General features: G+C 41.3%; 1 protein-coding gene across 5 annotated transcripts in view; it reads right to left on the reverse strand.

The window, feature by feature from the left end:
* LOC134357221 (versican core protein-like) overlaps nt 1–16,522 on the reverse strand; it is a 207,601-nt gene that overhangs the window by 74,224 nt on the left and 116,855 nt on the right. The window lies entirely within an intron of this gene.

Consider the following 16,522-nt stretch of genomic DNA (forward strand, 5'->3'; position numbering starts at 1 on the left):
TGAAAAAATGTTCAAAAATATAAATCAGCAAGAGATATTAGAATGTAAAAAAAAGTCATTGAACCTTTTAAGTTACTTCTAATTTCAATTAGCTCATGTAAAAGTGTACCTTATCTAAATTCCTTGTTTTCAATTATTTTTCATTAATTATTATTTTGTGAGAAAAGCATGTTTCAGACAATACTGGCCTTCATTATTCACACCCAACTACGCACATTATTTCCTGGAACTCAGGAGAATGAGGGGAAATCTCCAAAGTTCAAAGTAAACTTTATTATTGAAGTACATAAATGTCACCCTGAGATTCATTTTCCTGTGGGCATATTCAGCAAATCTATAGAATAATAACTATAACAGGATCAATGTTTCGCAGAAGACAAAAACACTATGCAAATGCAAATATAAATAAATAGCAATAGATAATAAGAACATGAGATGATGAGATAAAGAGTCTTTAAAGTGAGATCATTGGCTGTAGGAATATTTCAGTGATGAGGCAAGTAGTGAGTGTAGTCATCCCCTTTTATTCAATGGTCTGATAATTTTATGGGTAGTAACTGTTCTTGTACTTAGTGGTGTGAGTCCTGAGGCTCTTGAACTTTCTACCTGATGGCAGTAACGAGAAGAGAGCATGATCTGGGTGATGAGAATCTTTAAGGATGGAGACTGCTTTCTGATGACAGCGTTTCATGTTGACGTGCTCAGTGGTTGGGAGGGCTTAAACTGTGATGTACTGGGCCAAGTCAACTACCTTTTGTAGGACTTTCCATTCAGAGGCACTGTGGTTTCCATACTGGGCCATGCTGCGGCCGGTCAATATACCCTCCACTACACATCAATGGAAGTTAGTCAAAGTTTTAGATGCCACGCCAAATCTCCAAGACTCCTAAGGAAGTAGAGGCACCTCTGTGCTTTCCTCACAATTATACTTACCTGCTGGGTCTAGGACAGGTCCTGTGAAATAGTCACACCCAGGAATTTAAATCCTGTAAATCTTATAGCAATCATAGGGGTTTTACATGGAACAGACGTGTCACAGGTAGATAGGCTGTAAGGAAGCTTTTGACAAGTTTGCTTTTATAAATCAGATTATTGAGAAACAGTTGATTGCCTGGGATTTTCACATGCAACAGTCTCTAAAGTTTACTGATTGGTGCAAAAAACATCCAGTAAGCTGCAGTTCTGTAAGCAAAAATGCCTTGTTAATGAGAGTGTCAAGTTTGTTGACAACACCGCTGACACTGGCCGAATCAAAAGTGGTGACAAATCAGCCTGTAGGAGGGAAATTGAAAATCTGACTGAGTGGTGCCACAGAAATGACCTCTTTCTCAACGTCAGCAAGTTCAAAGAGCCATATCAAGAGGAGGGAACCAGAGGTCCATCAGCCTCTCCTCATCGGGGGATCAGAGGTGGAGAGGGTCAGCAATTTTAAATTCCTCTGTGTTGTTATTTTGAAGGACCTGTCCTGGACCCAGCACATAAGTGCGATTACGACGAAAGCCGGGCAGCGCCTCAAAGAGTTTGCGAAGATTCAGCGTGACATCTAAAACTTTGACAAACCTCTATAGATCTGTAGTGGAGAGTATATTGACTGACTACATCACATCCTGGTATGGAAACACCAGTACTCTTGAATGGAAAATACTGCAAAAAGTAGTGGATACAATCTAGTCCATCATGTGTAAAACCCACCCCACCACTGGGCACATCTACAAAAAGCATTGTTGCAGGAAAGCAGCATCTATCACCAGGGACCCCCACCATCCAGTTCATACTCTCTTCTCGCTGCTGCCATTGGGAAGAAGGTACAGGAACCTCAAGAATCACACCACCAGGTTCAGGAACAGTTATTACCCTTCATCCATCAGGCTCTTGAACCAAAGAGAATTTCACTCAGTTTCACTTGTACCATCATTGAAATGTTTCCCCAGCCTATCTCATGTTCTCTTTATTTATTACTTCTTTCTTTTTGTATTTGCAGAGCTTGTTGTCTTTTGCTCACTGGTTGAACACCCAAGTTCATGTGGTCTTTCACTGATTATATTATGGTTTTTATTCTATTATGGATTTATTGAGTAGTCCCACACGAAAATTAATCTCAGGTTTGTGTATGTACTGTGATAATAAATTTACTTTGAATGGCCAGACTAGTTCAAGCTGAAAGGAAGGCAACAGTAACTCAACGAACCAGGCATTACAACAGTGGTGTGCAGAAGAGCATCTTTAAAGCACAACATGTTGAAGCGGACGGGCTACGACGGCAGCAGACTAGAAACGCACTTTCACTGGCCATTTTATTAGGGACAGGAGGTCCCTAATAAAGTGGCCACTGAGTTTATAAGCAGAAAAATATAAGAAAGCGGAGAATATATAAATGCAGGGTAAGCCTTGAATGGAACACAGATCTCCAGGGATCCACGTTTAGCACCCTAGTCCACAACCTCATCAGGACACATTTAAAGCAAATAGCACTAAATACATAGAACATGAGCAGTGCAGCTCAGTACAGGCCCTTCAGCTTATGGTGTTGTGCTGACCTACGCAAACCAAACCTAATCCTTTCCCCCATAACGCTTTATTTTTCTTGTATCCATGTGCCCATCTGAAAATCTCAAATATCCCTAATCGGTTAAGAAATGAACAAAAATAATTAAATCAGCGAATGATTGCAAATTCTAGAAACCTTAGAGGCCTCTGCAAGTATAGTAGTCCAGTCAAAATAGGCAAACTTGACAGGGAATAAATCAGCCCTTGATTTGTAACGTTAAGCATACAATAAGGTTTGGCTCAGTTTTTAGCTCCATGTCATTTCTGACTTTGACAGAACTGAACTTCAATAACAGACTCCAGTATGCAGCTGGTACTAAACTACATCTTCAGCACCAGGAACCAGGATGAATTTCTGCCTCACTTTTTCCTTCAGGAGGAGGAAAGGTAACCTTGCTGATTGAGGCTTGTAATCAAGAGGCATATTCTGGAGCCACCCCCCTGAACTTCAGATTTTTCCATACAAAAGACTGGCAGGCCAGGCCTGTTCCTTCACATTCTAAAGCACAGCCCGAGGACACTACTAATCCCACTAAGCTTTTCCTTTCAGATGTCACAACTAAGTGGGCTTGACATGGCTGTGACAAAAATTAGATGGTATAACAGACATCAAATTACTCAGATAAAAAGCATCTCCAAGTGAAATTTTAGTTCTTGCTCTGTAATTGCAGCTAATAATTGACATGTGCTGCTATGCTCTGTAAGAAGAAGAGACTCGTAATTTTTTTTTAACTATTTATTGAAGTCCATAATGTTACTGGGGCTTCTGGTTCGATTACTTTATAATCACCATCATCATTATGACGTAGGCGATTATTGCCTTTACATGACCATGATAGTTCCTGGCAAATTTTTCTGCAGAAGAGGTTTGCCATTGCCTTCTTTGGGGCAGTGTCTTTACAAGACAGGTGACCCCCCCCCCCCCCAACCACTATCAATACTCTTCAGAAATTGTCTGCCTGACGTCAGTGGTCACATTGCCAGGACTTGTGATGTGCACCAGCTGCTCATACGACCATCCATCACCTACTCCCATGGTTTCACATGACCCTGATCGGGGGGCTAAGCAGGTGCTACACCTTGCCCAAGGGTGATCTACAGGCACGCGGAAGAAAAGAGATCTGAATACTACTGGACTCCTGGTTCGATGTTTGATATTCTATGTATCGTTCGTTTGCCTTTTGCCGTTTGAGCAATTTACTCTTTTATCGCACATTGGGTGCTTAGTGTTTTCTTGTGAAACCCCTTTCACCAGGCACCTCTATAGATGCGGCTTGTTAGCTCTCGCTCAGCGATGAGAAAACCGCCTTTCTCGGGCTTCGTACATCTAGGGTAGAAGTGACTTGTGACCCACCAAACCCGAGAGATTGGGGTGTCTCGCACACCCAAACCCCGGTCTGCATGAATACTGTGTGAATAATTGCCCCTATACAATTAGTCGTCGGCAGGAAATAACAGATCGTACACTGCATACAATCATAAAGAAAGTAAATTTACGAATGTCAGCTTTATTGAACAGTTCGTAAAAAAGGAAAAGTAAAAAAAATTTGAAAGGGCCCATTAGTTAACCCAGTCCAAATGTGCACATAGTTGGAGTTCATCTTGAAGTTGTCTACAACTCATGCACTGGACCCTCAGTCTATGTGAAACACACCACCTTCCAAACATCGTTTGAAATCCATCTCGAACAAATGGGCGCCCCATGGAAGTATAGGTCCTTCCTCCTTGAAGCCATTCATCAGCCCAAAGCACCTTGGGCAACAGGGACAGCATTCTCAGCCATCATCCTTCCTGTCTTCTCCCATTTCCCGCCATAAAGACCTCGACCCACACCACAGTCCGTCACAAAAACTTCTCCGCCCAGCGTTCTCCAGAACCTTTCCCCAATTCCACCATCCTGATTGGCAGACACAACATTCCTAAGTTGAACAACAAAGCCTGCTATCTTAGGTCAAACCCAAACAGGTTGAAATCAGAACAGACTGTCCTTACAGAACTGCTGAAATGAAATATCTACAGCATAGCGGTAAAATTCTTAACAGCATTACAGTTGAATTGGTTCCACGGTGTTTCTTTATTTTGTGGTTGTCTGTGGGAGGACAAATCTCAGAGTTGTATTCTATATGCACGCTTTGATAATAATGTTACTTTGAATCTTTGAGCACCTTACACCTTTGTTAGAGAAGGAACTGTTTTACAAGCAGAATTCGATATTCTCTCATAGTAATTGCCTGGTCCTTCAATTGGGGCGTTCAGTGCTCTGGACCAGGAAGTAATTCTTTCTAGCCTCCGACGGATTACCACTCCATATTAAGCTGTGATTAAAGGTAATTGACCTGACACAGTAATGGTGTTTATTCCTCCACAGAAGCAACCTAACGCAAAGAGATTAAGGACGAAAGACACACTGCAGTAGCTGGAAATCCAGTGTAATGCATACAAAATGCTGGAGGAGCTCAGCAGGTCAAGCAGCGTCTATGGAAAGGGAATGAACAGTTGATGTTTTGGGCTGAGATCCTTCATCAATGATCAACTTCGTTTGCCATGTACAGTACATTTACATGAATTAGAAACTTACTGTGATGTGTTGGCACAGCATTCAACAAAAAACAGCACTGAACAATTAGAAAGTATGGATATGGAATAAAATGTGCATAAATACATAAATACCAGCATTAGTTACAATTTAACAGTATTACAAAAAGTAGTTTAAAGTGTTTACATTGCAGAGCATTGAGGGGATGGGGGCTAACTGGAATGGTTGATCAGATTAACGGCCTGGGGGAGGAAACTTTTAAGATGGCATGATGTTTTATTACCCTCTAGCACTTTCCAGAAGGGAGCTTCCAATGACTTTGTAACAACGCTCAGCAAGAGCCCATGGAATGTGACAGTGAATTGAATGTGACAGTGAATTAAGAAAATGCTACAGGGAACAGCTTAACACAAGAGAGATGTTACACATCCTCCAGCCTATTCTATTGTGACATCACATTGGAGATAAATTTCAACTCAAATTCCTTCTCGTTAAAACAATTCCCAACTCCACTGCCCGCAGCTCCACCCTGGGCACAACCCTCCCTACCGTAGAGGGCATCTTCCAATAGTGATGCCTAAGGAAAGTGGTATCCATCACAAACGACCCTCACGATCTGGGATTCGTCCTCTTTTCATAAACATCATCAGAATCAGAGAGGAGGTATAGGAGCCTGCAGTCACACACTCAATGTTTTAAGGACAGCTTCTTCACCACCCCCACCCCACCCACCATCAGATTTCTGCCTGACCAACGAACCCATGAACACTAGCTCACTGTTTCTTGCATTACTTATTTATTTTTCGCATATACAACGGATTCCAATTAATTGGGGGATATCAGGACCAGTGCACTTTGGCCCAATTAAGTGGCCGTACCAATTAGCCGAAGTTTCATGGAAATAGTTCAAAAAAGACAAAATACTGTTTAACGGAGCAACAAATTATGTATTTAAATTGAATACAGAACAAATTAGAATACTGCCAGTTTAACTACAGTACCATGGAACAGTGTATTAGTTGGTAATAGTTATCAACAGAGAAATTCATACTCTGCTGTGTTCTTTTGATTAACTATAAATGAATAAAATCAGTGCAGACACCAGTACAGATAATGGACTGCCTTCATTGCCTTCCTGCATATAGTACTGTCTAAACTCATTGCTTTTTTATTCGGTATCAGCCAGCCCAAATAAATAGCATAATATAAGCACACGTAACTGGTGCTATTTAAAAACTGTTCACTCTAAGCACGGTGTAGTGTCTAATTTTACACAAATGCACATGACCGGCATTAGTTAGAAACTTTTCTATCCTGAAAATCTTCATTTTCATTGTAACATTCAAGGTGATTGTGGATACCTTCAAATTCTTCATAGTTCCCAACTTGTTGAAGTGGTGGAATCATTTCATTTTCACTCCTGACCATTTCTCGCATCTCCAAGCCTGAATGCTTGAAACCACGGTGAGCAAAACTATCTAAATTGTCTTACTCTTTATTTCTCACCAACGCTCAGTGACAAAACCACTGCTTTTTGAATACAAGCACATGCAACTGACGCTATTTAAAAATTGTTCACTCTACGCATAATGTTTTGTCTAACGGCCACACAGGTGCACACGACTGACACTAGTTGGAAACTGTTCGGCAACAGTTTCCTGTCCCAAATAAACAAAGAAAATCCGGCTATTTTTTCAATTAGTTTTTGTTCTTTAAGGGTTGTCCCAAATAAGTATCTGCCCCGATTAACCAATGGCCCAATTATCCGGAGTCCACTGTATTTCTTACTATAATTTATTGTACAGGTTATGTATTGCACTGTACAGCTGCAGCAGAACAGCACATTTCATGACATGTTAGTGATAATAAACCTGATTCTGATTGCCCCAAATAAAGCATATTTAACTTCAACCTGAGCTCCCTCAACATAACAACATTGTGCTGAGGTTTGTACAATCCTTTTCAATAATATATTAGTTTATATTAAGTTCTGCTATTTTCATATTGTAATATTTCTGCATTACTCCTTTGGTGTTTACAAGTACTTACAGTAATCTTAAAAGTTAATAATATTTTGTGGAAAAAGCAGGTAAAGAATTTACAGGTTTCTGGCTGCTTATTGTTTAGCCCGGGATATCAGGTTATTTTATCTCAGGCGGGCTAAATGCTTCAGGAATCTAATCCTATCTGTGTTCATTTGCTCAGCTGCAGCTAGCATAATGTTTTACAATGCCAATAAAGCATGCCCGCAATTTTCTAACCCTAATCTGTATGCCTTTAGAATGTGGGAAGAACCAGCGCACCTGGGGGAAATCTACGAGATCACAGGGAGAACTTACGAACTCCTTACACACAACGGTAGGAATTGAACTGGATTTTTTTTTTAACCTGAAGACAGTTCCACCCCCACCGCACCACCTAAGCTGATGTCATATTTAAGTGGGAGTATCTTCAAGGAATCTTTCCATCCAAGTTACAGGGACCAGTTGCCTGCATCTTAACTGATAGCATCACATTCTGGTCTGGAGACACACCAATGTGAGGAACAGAAAAGTCTTCAGAAAGTGGTGGATTCAACCCAGTCCATCACAGCCAAAGCCTTCCCTGTCAGTGAGCACAGTTGCACAGAATGCTGCCACAAGAAAGCAGCATCCATCATCAAGGTCCCCCACTACCTAAGCCAGGCTCACTTCCCACGCTACCATCTGGTAGAAGGTACAGAAGCCTAATGTCCAACACCACCAGGTTCAGAAACAGTTATTACATTTCAACCATCAACCAGGGTAATAACTTCGCTTATCTCAACTCTGAACTGATACCACAACCTATGGACTCACGCTCAAGGACTCTACAATTCATGTTATTTAATTTTTATATTTTCCCTGTTTATGATCTTTTACACATTGGTTGTTTGTCAGACTTTCCTTATGTATAGTTTTTTTCATAAATTATATTGCATTTCTTTATTCTCCTGTAAATATCTGCAAGAAAATTAACCTCAAAGTAAAATATGTTGGCATATATGTACTTTGTCAGTGCAGGACTCTGTTATCAGGTAGAACACTCCTACTGTGATAATGACTTAAAATCAAGCTTGCTCCATCCTAGTCACTGAACTCCAATTTTGCTTCATTCAAAATATTTGAAAGTTTGTAAGATTTCGGGAAATTATTATTTTAAAATATCAAAATAAAATTAGGAAGTATTGAAGCATTTTGAAAGAACACTTAAAAAGAAAATGCTCAGAAATAATTAAAAAGTTAAACTAAAATAAGAATTAAAGATTGTCTTTCCCTTTGCCTCCAATTCCACACACACAGAGCCCTCACTGAGATTATGGATTCCCAGATCCTTTGTCTTGGGATCTGATTGTCAGCTCCCGAGCATGATGTTGGACAAGAAAGGTTCTCTCTGTGGAACTCCATGTGCAGTCCATCAACAGAAGGACACAGCCCCATCTGGCAATCCAAATCTCATATCTCTATATTTGCTAATGCATGCATGGAATTCTAAGACTGGCTGCTCTTTAATGGCTGCATCAATGGCTACTCTGAGGAGAATCACCAACTCCAGCTGTGAAGATTCAATCTACTGCCATTTGTTCAAATCTTTAAGACCACTTCATTATTCAATACTACAAGTTATAGAACAAAGAACACTACAGTGCAGTACAGGTCCTTCAGTCCAAGATGTTCCACGTACCCATCATTCTCTATGTAAAAAAACTTGCCACTGACATCCTCCCTATGCCTCATCATCTTAAAAGTATGCCCCTTCATATTAGCCATTTCTGACCTGGGAAAAAGTCTCTATATGTCCACTCTATCTATATATCTCATAATCTTGTAGAAGCCAAAAAAATCCCCCCTCATCTACCTTCACACCAAAGAGAAATGCCCTACCATGCTCAACCTATCCTCAAAAGACACGTTTCCTAATCCAGGGTCCTTAATCATATGTTATCATTTATATGGGCCAATAGTTTAATCTTTAATTAACTGTTGTTAATTGTATAAGTATTTTGTACTGAATCACTTTAAAAGTGAGAAAATCTAAACTTTAAATTCAGGTGTCTAAATCATCTAAATAATGCGACCAACCAACCTACTGCCACAGATGGGATGAAGCAGAATTTAAAGACATGTTTGCTCTGTAACAGGACACTACAAAGCCCTAACATCAGAAAAGCCTTCAATATGAGGTTGGTGGTTCCCAGATAATCACATCAGCTCTTTCCTTTAAGCCTCAGGCTCGGAATTAAATGGAGGAAATGGCTGGCTGGTGACTTAACCTGTCAATAAATCTCACTACTCAGAGCAAGTTTAACCCATGCCTGGCTGTCTACGGCAGAATCCTTTCCTTCTTAACTACATTTCTGAAGAGGACTCTGTTTGACAATTACAGAAAATCTACTATTTGCAGTCTTTCAATTGTTTTTCCAAAACAAAAGTGAATAGGAACTCAGAGTTACTTTTCATGTATTGAGTGGATAGGCAGAGGAGGGGATGACTAACACCAGGGGGACATAATTTTAAGATGATTGGAGAAAAGTATAGGGGGATTTCAGAGTGAAGTTCTTTACACAGAAAGTGGTGGGCACATGGAATGCCCTGTGAAAGGTGGTAGTGGAGGCAGACATATTAGGAACATTTAAGAAACTCTTAGATAGCCACAAGGATGATTAAAAAAAATAGAGAGGTATGGGAGAGAGAAGGATCAGATTGATGTTAGAGTAGGTTAAAAGGCCAGCACAACATTGTGGGCTGAAGGGTCTGTACTGCGCTGTAATGCAGACATCCCACCTCTCCCGGAACTTCCGGGACTCTCCCGCATATTAATAGTGGCTCCCTGATGCCCGCAAATTATATACAATATCGCGGAAATCAATTTTTTTGAGAGCGAGCGAGAGAAAAACAAGAGAGAGCGCGAGAGCGACCACGAGAGAGAGCGTGCGAGAGAGAGAGAGAGAGGGAGAGCACGAGTGAGAAACAGAGAGAGCGAGCAAGAGAATGAGCGAGCGAGAAAGCAAGCGAGAGCGCTTGAGAGCGCGCGAGCGACCACGAGAGAGAGAGAGAGCGCGTGAGCGACCACGAGAGAGAGAGAGCACGCGTGAGCAAGAGCGCGCCATGGCAGAGTGTTCCAAAAAAATATAAAACGTACGTCACCCCAGATTACACTAAAGTGTACCCCTGCCTAATAGGGGTCAAAATAATGACAGTGTTGCTCGCTGCACTGTTTTCAACAGTGACTTTTCTATTGCCCATGGTGGGTTAAGTCTGTAAAAGATATGTTGAGGTGAGTTTAACAGGTGTCATTCGTTCATTAGCAAAGCTAACATTATTTAAACTAGCTGGCCAGCTGCTAAGGAGCTACTCTATTGCAGACATCCCACCTCTCCCGGAAGTCTCCCGCAAATTGATGGTGCTACCTCCCTGAAATGAGTTTTTGCAGGGTGGGATGTCTGTGCAGTGCTATTTGCTTTTACCTGTCTCTAGGATTATGCAATATTAGAAAGACAATGACAAGCAAAGATTAGCTATTCTGTCTGCCCTCTGCCTTTCCTCTAACATCCATAGGATTATTGTTTCGTTGTAGCTACACCTCCAAAGTTTGATAAATGTTGAGAAGCATTTCCTAATTTTCCTTATTATCCAGGTCAGCTCCAAGTGTAGCTTGAGCACTACACAGAAAAAGGCCCACCCGCCCATCAAGTCTGTTCTAAACTATTATTCGACTTAGTCCCAATAGCCAATACTTGGATCACAGCCCTCCATAACTTTCCCTTCCATGTACTTGTACAAATTTCTCGTAAGTGTTGATATGGAACCTGCATCCACACTTCCACCGGCAGCTTGTGCCACACTTGCACCAGCTTCTGAGTGAAGAAGCTCACAGTCATTTTCCCCTTAAATAGTTCACCTCTCACCCTTAGTCTATGATCGCTAGTTCGTCTCACCCAACCTCAGTGGAAAAAGCCTACTTGCATTTATCCCCCTCATAATTTTGTATACCTTTGTGAAATCTCTCCTCACCCTCCTACACTCCAGTGAATAAAGTTAAAACCTATTCAAAAGCTTCTCTATTATTCAGGTCCTCAGGTCCTAGTAACATCCTTCTGAATTTTCTCTGTACTCTTTCAATCTTATTGATATTTTTCCTGGAGGCAGGTGACCAGAACTGCGCATAACATTCCAAATTAGGTCTCGCGAACGTCTTAAACAACTTCAACATAGCATCCCAATTCCTGCACACAATAGTTTGAATTATGAAAGGCAGTGTGCCAAGATTGCAACAGAAATTCAATGAAGATGACATTGGCTCAGAGTCAGGCCAGCTTTCCCACTCATTGGTTCCTCAAAGCCACAGGTCAGACACATTCAACGACGTGAGACCAAATAAGGAAAATACTTTGTCCATTGTCCATGTAATCTTTTCCAATATGAATCATCGATTTAAGAGGAACTGTTTTAAAAATGTTAGGGAAAATTGAAGAAGATTTATAATTAATTTAAGCGATTGCATTATCTAGAAGAGTCATAGAGCTTTCAGAACACTACAGTAGAGAAACAGGCCCTTTGGCACATCTTGACCATACCAAACTAGTATTCTGCCTAGTTCCATTCAACCCACACCCAGACCATAGCCCTCCCATCCATGTACTTATCCAAATATCTCTTAAATGGTGAAATCAAACCTGTATCCAGTACTTCCTCCGGAAGCTTGTTCCACACTCTCTTCACAAAGTGAAGATCCCACTCATGTTACTCTTAAAACATTTCACCCTTTACACTTAACATATGACCTCTGGTTCTGATCTCTCCAACCCTCAGTGAAAGAGGCCTACTTGCATTTACTGAATCTCTACCCCTCATGATTTTGTGTACATCCATCAAATCTCCCCTCATTCTCCCACACTCCAAGGGATAAAATTTGGAATTATTTTGTCTTAAATGAAAAGGTAGCAGCAGAGTGCTGTAATTTGGAAAGTTTGCGATAAACATCCAGATTTCTTTACAAAAGACAATTGTACATTGCAACCCTTACTGTAGGGAGGGACCTTGTTCCCAGATAGGGATCTGCATGTGTCGCAGCATTCCAGAAGGCAAAGCCACATTGTTGGCATGTGTGTCAAGAAATGCAAGATGGAAAAAAATAAATTTTGTGTTTATTTATTGACCTTTTCCTTCTTGCAAAATTTCCAGAGAGTGAATGATATTCTATACCTCAAAATTTTTGTGTAGAGATTTGTGAAATCTGTAGGACCAAAATTCTTTTTCCCTGGACTGCTGCGATACAAGGATTACCAAGTGAGAACATGATACACACAAGAGATTCTGCAGTTGCTGGAAATCCAAAGTAACACATAGAAAATGCCGGAGGGATTCTGTAAGGCATGCAACATCTATGGAGAGGAATAGGGTTCCATTGGTGCCTCAGACCGTTTGAATCCTGATGGAACCATGAAGCTATCAGGCAGGAACTTGGAAATATAAATTGGGAACAGATGTTCTCAGGGAAATGTACGGCAGAAATGTGGCAAATGTTCAGGGGATATTTGCATGGCGTTCTGAATAGGTACGTTCCAATGAGACAGGGTAAGGATGGTAGGGTACAGGAACCATGATGTACAAAGGCTGTTGAAAATCTAGTCAAGAAGACAAGAAAAGCTTATGAAACGTTCAAAAAAGTAGGTAATGGTAGTGATCTAGAAGATTATAAGGCTAGCAGGAAGGAGCTTGAGAATGAAATTAGGAGAGCCAGAAGGGGCCGTGAGAAGGCCTTGGCAGGCAGGATTAAAGAAAACCCAAGACATTCTACAAGTATGTGAAGAGCAAGAGAATAAGACGTGAGAGAATAGGACGAATCAAGTGTGACAGTGGAAAAGTGTGTAAGGAAACAGAGGAGATAGCTGAGGTACTTACTGAATACTTTGCTTCAGTATTCGCTACGGAAAAGGATTTTGCCGATTGTAGGGATCACTCGAGCATATAGACATTAAGAAAGAGGATGTGCTGGAGTTTTTGGAAAGCATCAAGTTGGATAAGTCCCCGGGACCATACAAGAAGTACCCCAGGCTGCTGTAAGAGGCAAGGGAGAAGATTGCTGAGCCTCTGGTGATGATCTTTGCATCATCAATGGGAGAGGTTCCAGAGGATTGGAGGGTTGCTGATGTTGTTCCCTTATTCAAGGGAGTAGAGATAGCCCAGGAAATTTATAGACCGGTGAGTCTTACTTCAGTGATTGGTAAGTTGATGGAAGAGATCCTGAGAGGCAGGATTTATGAACATTTGGAGAGGCATAATATGATTAGGAATAGTCAGCATAGCTTTGTCAAAGGCAGATTATGCCTTACGAGCCTGACTGAATTGTTTGAGGATGTGACTAAACACACTGATGAAGGTAGAGCAGTAGACGTAGTGCATATGGATTTTAGCAAGGAATTTGATAAGGTTATTGGAAAGGTAAGGAGGCGTAGGATCCAAGGGGACATTGCTCTATGGATCCAGAATTGGCTTGCCCACAGAAGGCAAAGAGTGGGTTGTAGATGGGTCATATTCTGCATGGAGGTCAGTGACCAGTGCTGTGCCTCAGAGAACTGTTCTGAGACCCCTTCTGTTTGTGATTTTTATAAATGACCTGGATGAGGAAGTGAAGGGATGGGTTAGTAAATTTGCTGATGACACAAAGGTCGGGGGTGTTGTAGATAGTGTGGAGGGCTGTCAGAGGTTACAGCGGGACATTGATAGGATGCAAAACTGGGCTGAGAAGTGGCAGATGAAGTTCAACCCAGATAAGTGAGAGGTGGTTCATTTTGGTAGGTCAAATACGATGGCAGAATATAGTATTAATGGGTAAGACTCTTGGCACTGTGGAGGATCAGAGGGATCTTGTGGTCAAAGTCCATAGGACACTCAAAGCTGCTGCGCAGGTTGACTCTGTGGTTAAGAAGGCATATGGGGCATTGGCCTTCATCAACCATGGGATTGAGTTTAAGAGTTGAGAGGTAATGTTACAGCTATATAGGACCCTAGTCTTCCCCACTTGGAGTACTGCGCTCAGTTCTGGTCACCTCACTACAGGAAGGATGTGAAAACTACAGAAAGGGTGCAGAGGAGATTTACAAGGATGTTGTCTGGATTGGAGAGCATGCCTTACGAGAATAGGTTGAGTGAACTTGGTCTTTTCTCCTTGGAGCGACAGAGGATGAGATGTAACCTGATAGAGGTGTATAAGATGATGAGAGGTATTGGCCATGTGGATAGTCAGAGGCTTTTTCCCAGGGCTGAAGTGGCTAAAACGAGAGGGCACAGTTTTAAGGTGCTTGGAAGTAGGTAAAGAGGAAATGCCAGGGGTAAGTTTTTTATTCAGAGAACGGTGAGTGCATGGAATGGGCTGCTGGCGATGGTAGTGGAGGTGGATACGATAGGTCTTTTAAGAGACTCCTGGATAGGTAAATGGAGCTCAAAAAATAGAGGGCTATGGGTAACCTTAGGTAATTTCTAAAGTAAGTACATGTTCGGTACAACATTGTGGGCTGAAGGGCATGTATTGTGCTGTAGTTTTTCTATGTTTCTATGAAACATCAACTCTTTATTCCTTTCTATGGATGCTGCCTGACCTGCTGAGGTTGAATAAAGTATACATACTTTGATAATAAGTTGCTTCAAACTTTGAGCTCCTCTAGTTTTTTGTGTGTAGTCCATAATCATGTCTGGTGCTATTTTGATATCATGCGGAGACAGTCACCTGAACCATGATAATCAAATGAAGCTGTGATACTCCACAATGTAGACATCCCCTTGCTGACCAATTGTTCTCGGGCACCATTCTCTAAGAAGCCTTATCTTCTAGCAATAGCTTCTTCACCATTCTCACTTACCAGCCAATTCTTACTGAGAGCAAACCATGAAGGAAAAGAATAAGGCAGAAATTGAAATAACACAAAGAAGTATTTTACGAACAAAAGTTGTATTATTTTAAATACTGTTTGAGGATATTTATATATATTTTCTCTCTTTTTGCACTACTTATTTAATAAAAAATTGTAGATATACATATTTCTATTGTAATTTAGCTTCCATTTAATACACTGTACTGCCACCACAAAACACATTTCATGACATATGTCAGTGATATTCAACCTGATTCTAGTTTTAAATAGTAAGATTTTAGAGCATTCTGTTAGTAATAATAAAGACTTACACCACGCTTCACAAATCTTTGTCAGGTCACTTTGCAATACACTCAGACACCACTTGATGCTGAGGACGTGTTGCTCGAAGGTGAAGCATTATATAAATCAGCACCATGTGGAGATATTATAATATTGTGTAAATGAAGATGTGTGCTGATAAAAGGGAACCAAACCAAAATATATGATATATTATTTTATGTATACCCAGTAATTTGTGGAGTAACAGACACACAGATAGGTCTAATCTATGCGTCAGTGGAGCAGTAACACATCACAGCAGCAGCAGCAAAGGGAAGCAGTTGGTCCTTACATCGTAGAGGAGGGACCAGACTGTGGCTCCTCCTCTAACTGGGGCCTCTTCTTCAAGAAGACATCAAGTTTTGACTGCCTTTGGTTAAGTTTCCACTCATGAAGCAGTTCTCGGTGGCAAGAAATCATGTCGAGGACACCCCTCTTTGCCTTATTACTTCACTCCCAGTCAGGGTCATTATTGATGAGCCGGTCCATGATTCGTTTGATCATGGTGGTGCCAGTGCTGGGGAATTTTGTGGCGAGGTTTCTTGCTGGTGTTTCTTCTTCTCCATCCGTGTCCTCAGATTCGCCCGGGATGCTTTGCTCTGCCAGTTCTCAATGCTCTTCGTTATTAAGGCTGTCACCACGAGAATGCAGTAACTCTTCAACGTCACCATCATTAACATCACTGGAAGTGGCAGGCTGCTTTCCAGACATTATGGGTGAAAAAAAAAGGAATGAAATGGCAAGGGGCAAGAATGTTTGCACACGTGGGGAAGGCAGAGCATGAACTAATACATACGTGATCGCAGTGGCTCAGAGTGTATGTAAAGTGCTCTCATTGGCTGATTGAATGGTTACCTCAATGGTGCCCACTCTTGAGAAGTTTTAAGTTTGGAATGAATTTCTGTCATTTAAAAAAAATTTCAATAAAATAATTGAATAACTGTGTTGTAAAGAATCAGCACTCTGCGGCGTAGCTCTGCGGGCCTGCCCCCTAAAACCCTCACTAATTTTTATGGATGCACCGTAGAAAGCATTCTTTTAGGGTGCATCACAACCTGGTATGGAAGTTGTCCTGTCCAAGACCGAAAGCTGCACAAGATTGTGAACACGGTGCAGCACATCACACAAACCAATCTTCCATCCTTGGACTCACTTTACACTGCACGCTGTTGGAGCAGTGCTGCCAAGATAATCAAGGACACGACCCACCTAGCCAACACACTTTT

This window comes from Mobula hypostoma, chromosome 16 (genome assembly GCF_963921235.1).
Source record: "Mobula hypostoma chromosome 16, sMobHyp1.1, whole genome shotgun sequence".
Taxonomy (NCBI): domain Eukaryota; kingdom Metazoa; phylum Chordata; class Chondrichthyes; order Myliobatiformes; family Myliobatidae; genus Mobula; species Mobula hypostoma.